Raw genomic sequence first — 13,335 nt, 5'->3', positions numbered from 1 at the left:
CCTCCTTTTGTCTAGCATTAAAATATTAGTTGGTACAAAATGCAGCTGCTATACTTTTAACAAGAAAGTTTGATCATATTACACCTATACTATAGTGTTGTTGCGGTGCATGGTGTAAGAATGATAACGTGGATGAACAAATGAATGACAAAATAAGTAAGATTGTGTGACAGAACAGCGGGAAAAGAAGACTGCAGAGAGACGATGACGTTAGCTGCCAGCGTGTTTATTGACAACTCAGTATGTGAGTGCAGTGTGTGATTACCTTAAAGAGATGGAGTGTGACTATGTGTAAGTATTATCCGAGCGTGGTCACCAGAGGGTGTTGAGTGTGCGTGTTGAGATAGAGGTGGAAGTCCAAAAGAAGAAAAAGGCTTGGACGTCAGAAGGCAGGAGCGAGGTCTTGGTCCAGGAAGGCAAGAAGGAATCCAAAAGGGGGTCCAGGTAGACGAAGAGGAAGCTGGAGGACGACACAACACAAAAGACCGTAAACGCGACAGGAAGGGAACACAGGGAGCAAGAAGGCTGGAGATGTGTTGGCTTACTGTACTGGTAGGAGAAACTACGTTCTGGCACCGGATCTCAAGACGCGCTGGCTTATGAAGGCTGGTTGCTCATCACCGGCAGGTGTGTTGATTGCAGATCTCTTGCAGAGGCACACCCGCAGCGGAGAGGGAACACCTGTTGATGTGCTCCGCCATGCACTCAGTCCGCACAGCAGGAGGAGAAGCAGGAACGTGACCCATAACACATTGTGTAAGACTTGTGTACTGTTGTAGCGCTGCAGGGTGTAAGAATGAGAAATTAGTCACATGAATGAATAAATGGATAACATTAGGTAAGAGTGTTGCATTGCATAGTGGAATAAACCAATTTTGACCTTGTAGATATCAAAAACTGAGGAAACAAAACACCATGAGGACACAAATTATATACATATTGAGTTTGTATTGTAGATAACCAGACTCCAAAATTGACCTTGTAGATATCAAAAACCATGATGACACAAATTAAAATACATATTTAACATGTATTGTCGATGACAAGACCCCTAAAATTGACCTTGTAGAAAACAAAAACCATGAGGACACAAATTAAATACATACTGACCTTGTATTGTAGAAGACCAGACTCCTTAAAATTGACCTTGTAGATAACAAAAACCATGACAAAGGAATTACATATTGACCTTGTATTGTAGATGACCAGACCCCCAAAATTGACCTTGTAGATAAAAACCACGAGACACAAATAAAATTCATATTGACCTTGTATTAGATAACCAGACCCCCAAAATTGACCTTGTAGATAAATACCATGGCAAAAAATACATATTTACTTTGTATTGTAGATAACCAGAGCCCCCCAAAATTGACCTTGTAATTAATAGAAACCATGACAAATGAAATACATAGTGACCTTGTATTGTAGATGACCATACGTGCAAAAGTGACCTTGAAGATAAAAAGGACACAAATTAAATACAAATCGAACTTGGATTGTAGATGACCAGAGCCCCAAAATTGACCTTGTAGTTAATAGAAACCATGACGACAAAATACATAAACTTATTGTAGATATCAAAAACATTAAAACAAAGGCCAAACCCTAACCCTAAAAAAAAAAAGTCCCGAAATACATACCAACCTTGTAGTAACAAAAACCATGACAAATAAAATACAAATTGACCTTGTATTGTAGATTACCAGACTCTTTAAAATTGACCTTGTAGATAACAAAAAACATGACAAATTACATATTGACTTTGTAGTTAAAAACCATGACAAAAAAAAATACATATTGACCTCGTATTATAGATGATCAGACACCCCCCAAAATTGACCTTGTTAATAGAAACCATGACACAAATAAAATATACATTGACCTTGTATTAGAGGATATCAAAAACCATGAGGAAACAAAAACAATGACAATATACGTACTGACCGTGTAGTTAAAATACAAATTTACCTTGTATTTTTGATGCCCACACTCCTTAAAATTTACCTTGTAGATAACAAAAATCATGACAAATTAAATACATATTGACCTTGTATTGTAGATATCACAAACCATGAGGAAACACAGTGACACAGGTTAAATACATACTGACCATGTAGTTAAAAACCATGACACAAATAAAATAAATTTACCTTGTATTGTAGGTGACCAGATTCTTTAAAATTGACCTTGTAGATAACAAAAAACATGACAAATTACATATTGACTTTGTAGTTAAAAACCATGACAAAAAAAAATACATATTGACCTTGTATTATAGATGATCCCCCACCCCCCAAAATTGACCTTGTTAATAAAAACCATGACAAATGAAATACATATTAACCTTGGATTGTAGATATCAAAAACCATGAGGAAACAAAAACAGTGACACAAGTTAAATACATACTGACCTTGTAGTTAAAAACCATGACACAAATAAAATACAAATTTACCTTGTATTGTAGATGAACAGACTCCTTCAAATTGACCTTGTAGATAACAAAAACCATGACAAATGAAATACATATTAACCTTGTATTGTAGATATCAAAAACCATGAGGAAAAAAAAAAAAGGCCCAAATACATACCGACCTTGTAATAACAAAAACCATGACAAATAAAATACAAATTTAACTTGTATTGTAGAAGACAAGACTCCTTAAAATTGACCTTGTAGACAACTAAATCCATGAACACTAATTAAATACAAATTTACCTTGCATTGTACATGACCAGAGCCCCCCAAACATGTAATTAATAGAAACCATGACAAATGAAATACATATTGACCTTGTATTGTAGATGACCAGACCCGCAAAAGTGACCTTGAGGACGAAAAGGACACAAATTAAATACAAATCGAACTTGGATTGAAAATGACCAGAACCCAAAATTGACCTTGTAGTTAATAGAAACCATGATGACACAAAATAAACGAATTGTAGATATCAAAAACATGAGGAAACAAAAAACACAAACTAAATACATACTGACCTTTTATTGTATAAGACCAAAACCCCGCAAATTGACCTTGTAGTTAACAAAAACCATGACAAATAAAATATTTACCTTGTATTGTAGATTACCAGACTTCTTAAAAATGACCTGATAACAAAAACCATGACAAATGAAATACATATTAACCTTGTATTGTAGATATCAAAAACCATGAGGAAACAAAAAAAGGCCCAAAATACATACCGACCTTGTAGTAACAAAAACCATGAGGACAAATAAAATACAAATTTACCTTGTATTGTAGAAGACAAGACTCCTTAAAATTGACCTTGTAGACAACAAAATCCATGGACACTAATTAAATACAAAATTTACCTTGTATTATAGATGACCTGACATCTTAAACTTGACCTAATAGATATTAACCTTGGATTGTAGATATCAAAAACCACGAGGAAACAAAACAAAAAAAGCCCAAAATACATACCAACCTTGTAACAAAAACCATGACAAATAAAATACAAATTTACCTTGTATTGTAGATGACCAGATTCTTTAAAATTGACCTTGTAGATAACAAAAAACATGGCAAATTAAATATTGACTTTGTAGTTAAAAACCATGACAAAAAAAAAAGACATATTGACCTTGTATTAGAGATGAGACACCCCCCAAAATAGACCTTGTTAATAGAAACCATGACACAAATAAAATATACATTGACCTTGTATTGTAGATACAAAAAAACATGAGGAAACAAAAACAATGACACAATATACAGACTGACCTTGTAGTTAAAATACAAATTTACCTTGTATTTTTGATACCCACACTCCTTAAAATTTACCTTGTAGATAACAAAAACCTTGACAAATGAAATACATATTGACCTTGTATTGTAGATATCACAAACCATGAGGAAACAAAAACAGTGACACAGGTTAAATACATACTGACCTTGTAGTTAAAAACCATGACACAAATACATACTGACCCTGTATTATAGATGACTAGTCCCCACAAAATTGACCTTGAAGATAAAAAACATTAGAAAAAAAAAAACATTTACCTTGTATTGTAGATATCAAAAACCATGAGGAAACAAAAACAATGACAAAAAAAAACCCCCACAAATTGACCTTGTAGTTAACAAACTTTGGTCATCTACAATACAAGGTAAATGTGTATTTTATTTGTGTCCTGATGGTTTTTGTTAACTACAAGGTCAATTTGTGGGGGGGAAGGGGAGTCTGGTCATCTACAATACAAGGTCGATATGTATTTTATTCGTCCGACTCCCCTTCCCCCCCAAAATTGACCTTGTAGTTAACAAAAACCATGAGGACACAAGTTGAATACATACTGACCTTGTAGTTAAAAACCATGACAAATAAAATACAAATTGACCTTGCACTGTAGATGAACAGACTCCTTAAAATTGACCTTGTAGATAACAAAAACCATGACAAATGAAATACATTTTGACGTTGTATTGTAGATGACTAGACCCCCAAAATTGACCTTGAAGATAAAAAAAAAAGATTAAAAAAAAAGAAAATATACATAGACTTTGTATTGTAGACCAGACTCCACAAAATTGACCTTGAAGAAACAAAAAAAGTGTAGTTATTTTCAATTATTGCACCCACACAAGCAACCATTACATCAGCCTGGGGTGCAGCCTGAGTGGAGAAACAAAAAAAAAAAAACAGGGACACAAAAGGAATTTAGAACAAACATTTAAGACACACGAACACAAATCAAGTCATTTGCGGCAAAGAGGTGAGTTTTAAGCTGTGCTCTAAAAGTGTCCAGAGTGGTGGCGGACTTGACTTTCAGGGGGAGCTTATTCCATAGGCCAGGTACCATCATTGACAATGCACAGTCTCTCTTTGTCACTAGGTTTGACTGTGGGACCTTCAAGGTCATCTGGTTGTCAGATCTGAGGCAACGACCAAGCCTGGAGCTGATAGGTTGACCCCAGGAGATGTTTGATGTAAGACCACGGAGCGCTTTGAAGACATACGTAAGGATCTTAAATTTCACTCTGTGCTTCACCAGGAGCCAGTGAAGGGAGGAGAGGATGGGAGAAATGTGTTCCCTCATTTTTGTGCCTGTCACCAGCATTTTGTAGCAACTGCATGCTATATATGGTCTTGTCAGTGACCCCAGCATAGAGGGCATTCCATTAGTCCAGTCTGCAGAAGATGAGCATGAACACGACCCTCTAAGTCACTGGGGGAGAGGACGGACTTGATCTTGGCTATTGTGCAGAGTTGGGGGGTTGGAGTTCCCGAACGGAAGAATTTCACTCTGTCATTGAGCTGCAGGAAATTTTGACATCCACTCTTTTATGTCCTGCAAGCAGTCCTTCAAATGGTCCAGTCCAGAGGGATCGTCTGTCTTGAGTGGAAGATAGATTTAGTATCATCAGTGTAGAAATGAAAGGACATTTTATGGCGATGAATGACTTGGCTGAGGGAGAGCATGTAGATGGAGAACAGGATGGAACCCAGTATTGAGCACTAGGGACCCCACAGGTGAGGTTGGCACAGCGGGAGGAATGTTTGGCTCTGTTCACAGAGAAGGTTCCGTTGTTGAGGGAGGACGTAAACCAGCACAGGGCTATGTTAGTGATGCCAACCTCTTATTTCCCCAGATACACAATACATCCAACATTGGCCAGCCACACACACACACACACACACACACACACACACACACACACACACACACACACACACACACACACACACACACACACACACACACACACACACACACACACACACACACACACACACACACACACACACACACGCAGCAACTATCACCCCCCCCCCCCCCCCCCGCCTCGGGTGAAGGTAATGTAACTATTGTAAACCAGACTTTCAAACCAAGGATGGCACAACATTTATTTAAACCCCAAAATGTCAAAAGGTGAACAACAACAACAAGAAAGCCAGCACCAACATCTCTGCAGATGTTTGGTGATGCATGGAGAGCTAAGAACCTTTTGTAAATACATCTTACATAAAGCATCACAAGTGCAAAAATATTCACAGCGTACTTTTCAGCTTGGAGATCACAACTTTGAAATGTCCCAACACCCAGCTTTTGACAACCATAGTAGGGCCAAATCAGTGAGGGCAGGTGTGTTCACCTGTAGCAAACACTCAGCCCCACCTTCATTCATCCATCCATTTCCTACCACTTATTTCCTTTGGGGTCACGGATACCTATCTCAGCTACAATCAGGCCGGAAGGCAGTGTACACCATGGACAAGTCACCACCTCATCACAGGACCAACTTAACATCATAAAAATGAAAATGCTACGCCCACCCTTCTTTCTTTCTTTGTGGACACGCCTACTTTGGTCATGTGCAATACATTTTCATAACATGGTCACTACTGCCTACTTTGTCTTGTTATATTCTTATTTTACTGTCACATATATATATATATATATATTTTTTTTCCCCATTGTTGCTTTTTATTTTTTATTCTTATTGTAATTCTCTATTGTGTTTCATTTTTAAACCCCCATTATTTACTTTTATTTAAATTGATCTCAACTCTGTACACTGCTGCTGGAATTTTAATTTTCCTGAAGGAATCAATAAAGTACTATCTATCTATGTTGACATTCACAAGATGACTTCATGTAATTTATCTTTATCTCAGGACAAAAATAAACACTCCAAAACATATACATATGGAGCCTATGTATTGTTAATGCTCATTGACAGGCTCCACACGTATGTATTATAAATGCTCATTGACATGCTCCACACGTATGTATTATAAATGCTCATTGACATGCTCCACACGTATGTATTATAAATGCTCATTGACATGCTCCACACATATGTATTATAAATGCTCATTGACAAGCCCCACACGTATGAATGTATGTATCGTTAATGCTCATTGACAGACTCCACATGCATGTATGTGTTGTTAATGCTTATTGACATGCTTGACATGACATACAAACATGTCAAGCCTGTCAATGAGCATCAACAATACATGTCAAGCATGTAAATGAGCATAAACAATACACACATTCATACATGTCGGGCCTGTAAATGAACATGAATAATACATACATGCCGGGCCTGTATACGAGCATAAACAATACATATATGTCAGGCCTGTAAAAGAGCATAAAACACTACATACATAAACATTGGCGTCGCACACGACCAACGCCAAACCAATTAGTCCGCCCTGAGATGGGTAGGTTTTGAGTTCAAACCCCGCCTGAGTCATACCAAAGACTATAAAAATAGGAGCCATTACTCCCCTGCTTGGCACTCAGAATCAAGGCTTGTAATTGGGGGTTTAATCACCCAAATTTATTCCCGAGCTCAGCCACCACTGCTGCTCACTGCTCCCCTCACCTCCCAGGAAGTGATCCAGGGTGATGAGTCAAATGCAGATAATTTTGCCACACCTAGTGTGTGACAATTATTGGTACTTGAACATTGGCCTCAGACTACCAACACCAAACCAACATTAGCCTTGTCGACGACCGTCAGGAACAAGAGTGAAGCGTCTTGCTCAAGGACACAACGTACATGACGAGGTCAATAGAAGGTGGGAATTGAACCAGGAATTAAAACTAGGGGAGACAGGACCTTCTCTGTGGTCGGCACTAAGCTGTGGAACACTGTGCCCCTCCATACTCAAACTGCTCCCGATGTGGAGTGTTTTAAGTCTCGTCTTAAGACCCATTTTTATTCTTTGGCTTTTAACACTACGTGAGTTGTGTGGTCAGAAAATATAATCCTTTAAGTTTACAATTCAGAAAGTTTTATGAAGCATAATTGTAAGCACACTACCACAAAACACAAATTGCTAGCCTCCGATGTTATGAACATTTTTTACAGTTGCATTGTATTGAAAATGAGGACATAGCAAAACATTTATTCCTTTAGTGGGAAAATATATACATAGAATGTACTTTATTGATCCTTGGGGGAAATTCAACACCACAGTTCACTCACAAACTATGATGATAATAATATTATATATATCATTGTGAGCGAACTGTGGTGTTGAATTTCCCCCAAGGATCAATAAAGTACATTCTATTCTATGTATATATTTATTATTATTAATTTTTATTTTTTGTTTTTATTTAGTCATTGGTGGAGCTTAAGATAGTATTCGAATGTTGTTTGTAAAAATGTTGTGCTGCACTTTGGAAACATTTTGTTTAAATGTGCTATATACGGTAAATAAAGTGGATTGGAAGAATCCACAGATTGCTGACACGGTCACTCTACCAACCACGCAGTCCACAAAATAAACCAAAAAAAACATTGACTTTGTATAGGACATATACTAATAAATAGGGCTGCGAATCTTTGGGTTTCCCACGATTCGATATCGATTCTTAGGGTCGCAATTCGATTATAATTTGATTTTTTCTATTCAACGCGATTCTCAATTCACAACAATATTTTCCCAATTCAAAAGGATTGTGTATTCATTCAATACATAGATTTCAGCAGGATCTACCCCAGTCTGCTGACATGCTAGCAGAGTAGTACATTTAAAAAAAAAAAAAAGCTTTTGTAATTGTAAAGGACAATGTTTTATCAACTGATTGCAATAATGTAAATTTGTTTGAACTGTTAAACGTACCAAAAATATGACTTATTTTATCTTTGTGCAAACATTGGACACAGTGTGTTGTCCAGCTTATGAGATGCCATGCAAGTGTAAGCCACTGTGACACTATTGTTCTTTTTTATTATTTTTATAAATGTCTAATAAGGTCAATGAGGGATTTTTAATCACTGCTTTGCTGAAATCATAATATTGATACTGTTAATCATTTTTGTTTCACTACTTTTGGTTTGTTCTGTGTGGTGTTTGTGTCTCCTCTCAATTGTTCTGTTTATTGCAGTTCTGAGTGTTGCTGGCTCAGCTTTGCTTTTGGAATTAGATTGCATTGTTATGGTGTTGCTGTGCAGTGGTTTGTTGGGTTGATTAATTTAAAAAATATACTTTTCTTTTTTTAGTCGATTTTTCTAAAAATGAGAATTGATTCTAAATCGCACTATATGAGAATCGTGATTCTAATTCGAATTGATTTTTTCCCCACACCCCTACTAATAAATATTAAAATCTATAAAGCGCACACACACACCAAAAAGCAGCAACTATCCCACCCCGCCTTGGGTGAAGGTCATGTAAGCATTGTAAACTGGACTTTCAAACCAAGGACGGCAAAACATGCAGTTTAACACTTTAACATTTATTTAAACCCCAAAATGTCAAAGGTGAACAACAACAACAAGAAAGCCAGCACCAACATCTCTGCAGATGTTTGGTGATGCATGGAGAGCTGACAACTTTATGTAAATACACCTTAAACAAAGCATCACAAGTGTAAAAGTATTCACAGCGGACTTTTGAGCTTGGAGATCCCAACTTTGAAATGTCCTTCTAAACACCCAGCTTTTGACAACCATAGTTGGACCAAATCAGTGAGGGCAGGTGTGTTCACCTGTAGCAAACACTAATCAGTGAGGGCAGGTGTGTTCACCTGTAGCAAACACTAATCAGTGAGGGCATGTGTGTTCACCTGTAGCAAACACTAATCAGTGAGGGCAGGTGTGTTCACCTGTAGCAAACACTAATCAGTGAGGGCAGGTGTGTTCACCTGTAGCAAACACTAATCAGTGAGGGCAGGTGTGTTCACCTGTAGCAAACACTAATCAGTGAGGGCAGGTGTGTTCACCTGTAGCAAACACTAATCAGTGAGGGCAGGTGTGTTCACCTGTAGCAAACACTAATCAGTGAGGGCAGGTGTGTTCACCTGTAGCAAACACTAATCAGTGAGGGCAGGTGTGTTCACCTGTAGCAAACACTCAGCCACACCTTGACTCTCTTAGCCAGCAGTTGAGAGCCATGGTGACTGACAGCTTGTCAGCAACTAAATGTGTCTTGTTTCTACATGTTGTGTTCCTAACATGTGCATGTTTGTCACTAAATGTGTGTTTCTACATGTTGTGTTCCTAACACATGTGCATGTTTGTCACTAAATGTGTGTTTCTACATGTTGTGTTCCTAACATGTGCATGTTTGTCACTAAATATGTGTTTCTACATGTTGTGTTCCTAACACGTGCATGTTTGTCACTAAATGTGTGTTTCTACATGTTGTGTTCCTAACATGTGTGCATGTTTGTCACTAAATGTGTGTTTCTACATGTTGTGTTCCTAACACGTGTGCATGTTTGTCACTAAATGTGTGTTTCTACATGTTGTGTTCCTAACACATGTGCATGTTTGTCACTAAATGTGTGTTTCTACATGTTGTGTTCCTAACACATGTGCATGTTTGTCACTAAATGTGTGTTTCTACATGTTGTGTTCCTAACACGTGCATGTTTGTCACTAAATGTGTGTTTCTACATGTTGTGTTCCTAACATGTGCATGTTTGTCACTAAATGTGTGTTTCTACATGTTGTGTTCCTAACACATGTGCATGTTTGTCACTAAATGTGTGTTTCTACATGTTGTGTTCCTAACATGTGCATGTTTGTCACTAAATGTGTGTTTCTACATGTTGTGTTCCTAACACATGTGCATGTTTGTCACTAAATGTGTGTTTCTACATGTTGTGTTCCTAACATGTGCATGTTTGTCACTAAATGTGTGTTTCTACATGTTGTGTTCCTAACACATGTGCATGTTTGTCACTAAATGTGTGTTTCTACATGTTGTGTTCCTAACATGTGTGCATGTTTGTCACTAAATGTGTGTTTCTACATGTTGTGTTCCTAACACGTGTGCATGTTTGTCACTAAATGTGTGTTTCTACATGTTGTGTTCCTAACACATGTGCATGTTTGTCACTAAATGTGTGTTTCTACATGTTGTGTTCCTAACACATGTGCATGTTTGTCACTAAATGTGTGTTTCTACATGTTGTGTTCCTAACACGTGCATGTTTGTCACTAAATGTGTGTTTCTACATGTGTTCCTAACACGTGCATGTTTGTCACTAAATGTGTGTTTCTACATGTTGTGTTCCTAACACATGTGCATGTTTGTCACTAAATGTGTGTTTCTACATGTTGTGTTCCTAACACATGTGCATGTTTGTCACTAAATGTGTGTTTCTACATGTTGTGTTCCTAACACGTGCATGTTTGTCACTAAATGTGTGTTTCTACATGTGTTCCTAACACGTGCATGTTTGTCACTAAATGTGTGTTTCTACATGTTGTGTTCCTAACACATGTGCATGTTTGTCACTAAATGTGTGTTTCTACATGTTGTGTTCCTAACACGTGCATGTTTGTCACTAAATGTGTGTTTCTACATGTGTTCCTAACACGTGCATGTTTGTCACTAAATGTGTGTTTCTACATGTTGTGTTCCTAACACATGTGCATGTTTGTCACTAAATGTGTGTTTCTACATGTTGTGTTCCTAACACATGTGCATGTTTGTCACTAAATGTGTGTTTCTACATGTTGTGTTCCTAACACGTGCATGTTTGTCACTAAATGTGTGTTTCTACATGTTGTGTTCCTAACACATGTGCATGTTTGTCACTAAATGTGTGTTTCTACATGTTGTGTTCCTAACACATGTGCATGTTTGTCACTAAATGTGTGTTTCTACATGTTGTGTTCCTAACACATGTGCACATGCAGTGCAAATCAAACAATTTAAAATCAGCAATAAAGCACACAGTAGAAGCATCAAGACAAACAATAGAACGCCAGTGTAAAAGAGCAAACTGTCACAGCAACACAAACACAACTTTAAATCAGCAATAAAGCACACGGTAGAAGCATGAAGACAAACAACAGAACGCCAGTGTAAAAGAGCAAAGTATTACTCACTGCGAATAAAACCCGTCCGATCCACATCCGTCAAAAAAGAATAATGATGAAGCAGTGAAGGAGGGACTCAGGTGGAAGTAAATACAACTAATTAAACGAGGAACAGGTGTGCAGACACGGAGCCGAGAGTAAAGGTGCCACAAAAGACAGAGAGCAAACAGGAAACAGTGAGAAAATAAGAGCAGCAGGACAGGAAGTGATTTGAAAGACAGGAAAAGCAAACATGATCAAAGTGTCAGTAGCACTTCTGACACATCTATATATATATTAGACCAGGGTCTCAGACACGCGAGATCTTATTTTGCGGCTCCCACGCTAATATGAAAGTTGAATGTTAGTGAGAGTTTGATATGAATGGTGCTTGACAGCGTTGTGGGCGGAGCTGAAGGAATCCACCAATCACGGTGTGCTATATGGCTCTCCAACAGTGACGTCACTTGTGTGACGCAGGCAGAGACAGGTTTGAAATAAAGTTAAAAACGATGATGCTGTGTTCCAAATTTAAGATATTTGATGAATCTGAATGAGCCTATGGCTTTGTACTTTGTTTATTATGTATTCATTTCTTTTTATTCTATATTTGTTATTTTGAATTTAAAACCCCCTGGCGCTGTTTGGACTGTTTTTATAATGTTTTGTAATGTTTTATATTGTTGTTGGACTTACTGTTTGTAATTGTGGAAATTTATAAACAAAAAAAAAAAAGGTTTGAAATAAAGTTGAAAACGATGACACTGTGTTCCAAATTTAAGTTATTTAATGAATCTGAATGAGCCTATGGCTTAATTAATTTGCACTTGGTTATTATATATATATATTTTTGTATTCTATTTTTGTTACTTTGAATTTATAACCCCCTGGCGCCGTTTGGACTGTTTTAATATTTTTTTGTAATGTTTTATACTGTTTTTGGACTATTTTGATTATTGTTTCTCATCTGTTTGTTATTGTTGAAATTTGTAAAGAAACATTTAAAAAAAAAAGTTTGAAATAAAGTGGTCCTCGTGTAAAACTAGAGCCTGCGTCTTTGTTTTTGTAAGCGAGAGTTTATATATGTCGCCTATACTGTATAAAAGTACAAAATAAAAAAAAGGGAGGCTGCAGTTTTACCTTTTATTTAGGACCACTTTATTTACTTTCTTTCAAAAACCTCCGCTCCACTCAACCTGTCACCACTTCCGCTCCTCGGGCCTTCAAAATAAGACTCCAAGGCATATACTGTAGAAGAGCTTCTAACAGGAACTTAACATCACAAAGAGGCAAGCCCATAAAAATAGGTTACATACCTCCCCTCCTACAAAAAGAAACGTCCTCGTTTCAACACAAATAACAGGATAAGTGCAAAAACAACACAGGCAGTTAAAACAAAAACATATTAACCTGTCCCCCCAAATATACAGAGCCTCACAACACACAAAATAACACAAAAAAAATGTAACCTATGGTTTATATATGTCACTTATACTGTATAAAACCACAAAATAATGCAACCTATTTT

The 13,335-nt window shown here is 37.2% G+C and overlaps 1 long non-coding RNA gene across 1 annotated transcript; it reads right to left on the bottom strand.

Annotated features, from left to right (window-relative positions):
* Positions 1-250: 250 nt before the first annotated feature.
* On the bottom strand, positions 251-11,909 carry LOC133539241 (uncharacterized). Its single transcript, XR_009803219.1, has 3 exons — positions 11,838-11,909; positions 546-5,365; positions 251-460 (listed from the first exon to the last, which is right to left on the bottom strand). It is a non-coding gene; the product is annotated as an uncharacterized LOC133539241 (long non-coding RNA).
* Between the last annotated feature and the right edge of the window lie 1,426 nt (positions 11,910-13,335).

Source organism: Nerophis ophidion, linkage group LG20 (genome assembly GCF_033978795.1).
Source record: "Nerophis ophidion isolate RoL-2023_Sa linkage group LG20, RoL_Noph_v1.0, whole genome shotgun sequence".
Lineage (NCBI taxonomy): Eukaryota > Metazoa > Chordata > Actinopteri > Syngnathiformes > Syngnathidae > Nerophis > Nerophis ophidion.
Note: the sequence above shows the minus strand (reverse complement) of the source record. Positions and strands in the feature narration are given on the sequence as shown.